The sequence below is a fragment of the Alligator sinensis genome, unplaced genomic scaffold, assembly GCF_000455745.1.
Source record: "Alligator sinensis unplaced genomic scaffold, ASM45574v1 scaffold77_2, whole genome shotgun sequence".
NCBI lineage: Eukaryota > Metazoa > Chordata > Crocodylia > Alligatoridae > Alligator > Alligator sinensis.
Genome location: NW_005842016.1, coordinates 499142 through 505424, shown reverse-complemented (window position 1 = coordinate 505424; position 6283 = coordinate 499142). Strand labels below are relative to the sequence as shown.

Here is a 6283-nt window from a genome sequence, read left to right as displayed (position 1 = left end):
GCCTAGCAACCTCCACGAGACCGTCTGTGTTGTCTGTCTGTAACCGCAACTCAAGCAAGTTTTCCAGCCTACACCACTGCCATCTCGGTGTAAGTAAACAATCTTTAAAACTACCGCTAAGCGTTTGTGCCTAATTCCAGCTCGACGGCCTTCCCTCTCCGACCCGGCGTGCCCGGGCTGCTGGCCACAGCCCGCTTGCAGCGCGAAAAAGGGCTCGGGTCGCTCCCGGCCCGCACATCCCCAAGCAACGTCATCTCATGGATGGCCTTCTGTTGCTCCACCAGCCTCTCGAGCATCAGGTATGTGGAGTTCCACCAAGTCTCCACATCCAGCATGATTTTGTGCTGTGGGATGTTCAGCTCTTTTTGTTTATCCCACAGCATCTTGCCCCCCTTGATGCTCTGGTGGAAATAGCCTGTCATCTTCCTGCATTTTCAAATTAGCTTGCTGGTAGTAGCAGCACCATCACCTGCAGCCCTGTCCCCCTCCAAGGCATCCCTGACAACAAAGGTGCAACTTGTGCGCCACACAGTATCACGAACTGCCTTGACCATACTGGCCCCATTATTAGTGATCATGAACCAGCGCGTGAGCTTGCTCTGCCCAGCAAGCCACCCCTGCAACAAGCAGTTCATGGCCTCCATGATCTCTGTTGCTGTGTGGGACTCATTCATCACCTCGGCTTGAAGGAGAGCCCACCAATGGCCTGACTGGTCACATCAGTGCCCTGTGAGGGAGAGGTAGGCATGATCTCCACCTCATCTGCTCCAGATGTCTGAAATGAAGGCCACCTGCAGACCTGTCTTGTCCAGCTCCTCTGTCAAGTACTCCGTGTATGCCTGATATAGGGATGGCACCACCATCCTACTGAAGGTGGTGCATGCGGGCACTTGGTATGATGGGATCATGAGCGCCATGAGCTGCCTGAATCCTGGCCACTCAACTAGGGAGAATGGCTGACCATCAACAGCAAGCATCTCCCCAATGCTCTGGGTGAGCTCGCTTGCCTTTGGAACATGCCCCGCTTTCTGTCCAACTTTCCCACACTGTTCCAGGGTGGCCTGCCTCTGCTTTGGGAGGACAGGGGCTTTGGAGTGAGCAGGGCATTTCCCTTTAGGCACACTCCTGCTTATGCCAGACTGAGGAGGAGCAAGGGCAAGGGGGTGGTGCCTGTGGAGATGCATCAACATCCCTGTGGTGGTCATATGTTTTGTTCCCTTGCCCTGGCTGGTTTTGGCTCAGCATTGCAGGCAATAGCATACGTGGGATCATCTGCCAGCTCAATATGATCCCAGACCACACTACCCACTTGCTTCTGGGCTGTGGGTACATCTGTGGATGCTGCTGCACTTTCCCCCTCCTCAGCAGGCAGAGGCACAGCAAGAGGAGGACTGGACTCAGTCGAGCCACTTGCCTCCACAACCTCTACATCAACCTCCTCTGAAGTGCCTTCTGGGGAAGAAGACCTGGCTTGAAGGGAAACTTGAGAGGTGTCGAGCACAAACTCAGCTGACTCCCACTCCTTCCCCAGAATTTCCCTTGCTAGGGCACTGAGATCCAGATCCAGTGGCAGCTCTTCTTCTGGCACTGGAAGGCTCAGCATGGGAAGTGAAATAGGGGTGGAGTAGGCTGTTGTGCTGGTGCTGCTGGTTGTGGTTGTTGTCATGGTGGGGCTGGGTGGGTTATGGCTGCTGCACATGGAGGGGGTGCAGTCTCAGGCACAGACAGGGGCAGTGGCACTGCTCCCCTCTCCTTGCTGCTTGTAAGAGCCTCATTCCTTTTACCTGGAGGAAAGACACTGCATCTCAGTTTGGTGGTGGGGAACTTACAGCTCTCCCTCTGCTCCCTCTTCCGCCCCTCCCTGAAGGCTGGCCAGTCTGGCCACCTGCCTTTCCACCATGCTTCATGGTGTTTTTCATGTCCTCTTTTTCTACTAATATATAAACGTATTTGCATTCCTATATAAATTCAGACATATAGGTTTGGTGCAGTCAAGAAATTTATGATAGCAATAGAAATATATCTGTCTCCATATATATATATAAAAATGTAGGTTTGGTTCAGTCAATAAATTTATGAAAGTGATAGAAGTATATCTGTCTCCATATATAAATTCAATAGTGTAGGTGTGGTGCATAGAATGAATGTATAAAAACAAATATATACAGTAAATTCTTAATAAAGTAAATTCTATAGTAATCCTATCCAATATAAGTATAAAATTCAAAAGAATAAATCAATGAATATAATAATAAAATAAAAGCACCTACAAGAAAAATGTATTCCGAAATCTCTCTTGCTAGGGTAGCAAGCAGGGAATCCTTTAGAAAATCAGTGCTGCTAGCCGTAGTGGTCTGACAGTGAGCTGCTAAAACAGACAGCTTAGTAAATGACCCCAAAGCAGAAAGCAGGACAGTTCAAATGATGGCTTTTATGCAGTTTTCCATTCCCGTTACTTTACTTTCTCTTTTCCTGCAGGCAAGCCATTGAAGGCAAGCCCTAGCTTCAAGGTCAACACTTGAAACGTTTTGAATTTTTTGAAATGTTTCATCCTGCCCTGTTTTGTTTTGACCCTGTTTTGAGGCTGCCTGTTTTGTTTCAACTTTGCTATTTTGAGGTCAATATGGGTCGAAACAGGATCGAAACAAAAAGGGTGCTGAAATTTCCCACAGCCCTATTGTTTGGTTACCTCTTTTGGCCAGGAAGGAAATGAAAGTCCTGGCACAGTGGGCATGGGGGGGAGGGGTGGCAGCCTGAATTTCCAGCTGGAACAGGTAACTAAACATCCAACCCATGGGGCGGGCAGGCTATGCAACAAACATGGCTGCCACTGCAGACTGTGTGGGGCCCCCTGCATAGAAAAAGCTGGCCCCACATTGGGCAATAAGAACTCTGGAGGGTCTGGTCGGTGCCCCCCCGGCCAGCGACCGAGGGCCATGCCCCCCCACCCCCGGTCAGTCTGCCACTGGGTTATACTATATTTTCTCTCATTCAGCGTGTCCTGAAATAAAATATGCACCTTGTTTCTGAAAGGCAGAACAAAGGGAAAAAGATCTTTCCTTGCAGTATGTTACTGAGTAGCAGTAGCTAGGGAGCTGAGCCCAGCCTCTGAGCCGGCTGAGTGTTCTGCTCCCGGTAGATCACCTGCAGACTTTACTTTCACTTTTGCATGGCCCATATGTATGCAGCAGGAACTGCTGTAACTGTATTTCCTCACAAATAATGCACACTCCAATTTCCAACAGCTGGTTTTTGGGAAAAGGTATATGTTGTATGGAAGAAAATCCTCTCTCCACTCCCCTGAGATGGCTCAGGTCTGCCATTCACATTAACTTTGACACTTTCTTTTCCCAGTAATTATCAGACCAAATGCACTATAAATGTCCATGGCATCCCAGGCCCAAAAATTGGCTAGAACATCCTTCAGGCCTTGTAGGATTAATAACTCCATGCATTCCCTTTATGAGCTACCATGTGCAAATTGCTAGCCCAAAATTATATGAAAGGGAATCTGACCCAGTTTCAACCTCCTGCCCTGTTCTCTTTGCACATCTGTTTTCACTTCTGCCTCTGTACAATGTATGTTTCCCATTTCCCAGTTCTTTCTAGCTAATTTAAACCATCTTATGTCTAAAATGAAAGGTGACTCAGCAGTACCCAGGGAAGAAAGGCAGGAGGCAAGGAGAAACAGCACAACTAACACATCAGGTTTATGGCACTATTCTCACTGAGAAGCATAGTTTAACTTGTTTGACTAACATGGCTAGCTACTTTTCTCTAAGCATAATTTAGATGCTTCTGGGCTTCCGCACAGATAAGTCTGGGGGGGCTACAGGTGCAGGAGTATTGTAATATCCAGTACCATAATTAGGAGCGGGCAAGTGGGGCACAAGCTCTGGGCACTGATTTAGAGGTCTTGGCAGAATGACATCCCTCAGGGAGCCTGCACTGCAGGACCAGCAAGTGGAGTATGGGGACTCTCTGGTGCTCATCTCTTCTTTCTTTCCCTCCAGCTGTTCAGTGTCCTTGCTTCACAGAGAACTGTGCAGCAAGTGTCTCAGTCTCTTTAATGGTGAAGATACAAATAACTACAGCTCAGCTGCCTCCTACAGAGTGAAAGTCAAGTTTGTGCAGATTAGGAGTGATACCTACACAACAGGATGACGTTCTTCATGGAAAAAAAAAACAAAACTTTTCAACCACTGTGTCAACACCCTGTGGAAATAACATTCTTTAACTCTGGCACTGAAGACAGCGGGATTGATTCTGCCCTCTTATGACCCAGTTTTATAACAAGGTATGTGAAGGCCAGGGTACAAATTGAGGTACAGCTAACAAAAAAATAAAAAAGGCAATGAAAACACATTCCACAAATATATTAGCATTAAGATTTCATAGACATTAGGGCTGGAAGGGACCTCGGAAGATCATCGAGTCCAGCCCCCTGCCCAAAGGGCAGGAAATCAGCTGGGGTCATAGGATCCCAGCAAGATAAGCATCCAGTTTCATCTTGAAGGTGTTCAATGAAGGCGCTTGAACCACCTCCGGTGGCAGGCTGTTCCAGACCCTGGGGGCTTGGACAGTAAAGAAATTCTTCCTTATGTCTAGCCTGCAACGATCTTGAAGTAGTTTGTGACTATTCGACCTCGTCATCCCTTGGGGCGCTCTGGTGAACAAACGTTCCCCAGATGCTGGTGGTCACCCCTGATAAACTTGTAGGTGGCCATCAGATCACCCCTGAGCCTGCACTTTTCCAGGCTAAAGAGCCCCAGGGCTCTCAGCCTGTCATCGTAGGGTCTGCTTCCCTGACCTCTGATCATGCGCATGGCTCTTCTCTGGACTCTCTCAAGCTTCTCCACATCCTTTTTGAATTGTGGAGCCCAAAACTGGACACAGTACTCCAGCTGCGGCCTCACTAAGGCCGAGTACAGGGGGAGAATGACGTCCCGGGATTTGCTTGAGAAGCATCTATGGATGCAAGCCAGCGTTTTGGTCGCTTTACTAGCCGCCGCATCGCATTGCAGGCTCATGTTCATCTTGTGGTCAATGATGACCCCCAAGTCTCTTTCTTCCATAGTGCTAGCCAACATAGCACTGCCGAGCCTATAAGGATGCTGCGGGGGTTTTTTTCCCCCAAGGTGGAGAACCTTGCATTTATCGGCATTGAACACCATCAGAGAGAAAGACCAGAAGAGGTGTAGGTCCCTTACTGAATGCAGAAACCAATTGAATAATGCATGATGCAAAGAACCTGAACTATGTAATGTCTTTTTTACTTCAGCCTTCATTAACATGACCGGTGCCTAAATGAGCACAGCTGGCAGCAAGAACAGGGGAGGAGATAAGCAGCTTAGAGTAGGGAAAAGAATAGGTTACAGTAATGATTTTCAACCAGGGTGCTGAGGCACCGTGGGGTTCTGCAAGATCCTTTTAAGGGTGCCAGGGGGTGTCACACAATGTCAGCACTGCTAAGTGTACAAACCTAATCAACAAGCTAAACCCAGAAATTCTGGCCTGTTGAGGTCTTTCTGAATTCTTTGCAACTTAAGAGTTGTTCCATTATTTTTTCTGCACTTCAAAAAGGAATGAAAACAGAGAGCAGGCATTTTCCAAGGGGCGCCTTGAGATTATTGGGAGGGTCTTGAAACTAATGAAGACTGCCTCAAGACTAGAATGATTGAAAACCACTGGGTTAGATTTCTTCCAGAAGCAGAATGTCTTCAAATAGGCAGGGATGGACAAGATGCATCCTAGAATAGTCAAGGAACTGGCAGCCATAATTGCAGAGGTGCTGGCTCTTTGAGTGCTTTGAGATCTCATGGAAGTCGGAAGAGGTCCTAGATGACTGGAGTACCCATCTTTAAAATAGGAAAGAAAGAAGACACAGGATATTACAGACTGGTTAGCCTGACTGTAACAGGAGGGTGGGCAGGTTCGCCGTGCTCTCCCCTGTCACCTCCTTTACCATGCCAAGCTGCCTACAAGCACCCTCAACTCTCGCCCGCCATGACTTTGATGTCATATATATTTTATAGGGAGGCTGCCTTTCATCCTCTTGGCCACGGTTCTCTTGTTATCACTAGTCCCGTTCTTGTATTGGGTGGTCTGTGCACACTAGCCTTATGGGCTATGCGTGGCTCCAACCATGCCTCCTCCATCCCCTCTTAGCCTCACCCAAACCGCCGGTGAAAACAGCAAACAAAACGCAAGCCCCTGGGCTATAATATATATCTAAGCCATCTGGCTCCCACCTTCTTCTTGCCACACCAGAGTTGCTTCATCT

At 48.2% G+C, this 6283-nt stretch overlaps 1 long non-coding RNA gene across 2 annotated transcripts in view; it reads right to left on the bottom strand.

Annotated features, from left to right (window-relative positions):
• Nucleotides 1-2396, bottom strand: part of LOC112550018 — a 51280-nt gene extending 48884 nt beyond the window's left edge. For both annotated transcript variants that reach the window (XR_003093682.1, XR_003093681.1), the window contains exon 1: nt 2271-2396. This is a non-coding gene — a long non-coding RNA (uncharacterized LOC112550018). The remainder of the gene's footprint in view (nt 1-2270) is intronic.
• Nucleotides 2397-6283: the final 3887 nt, after the last annotated feature.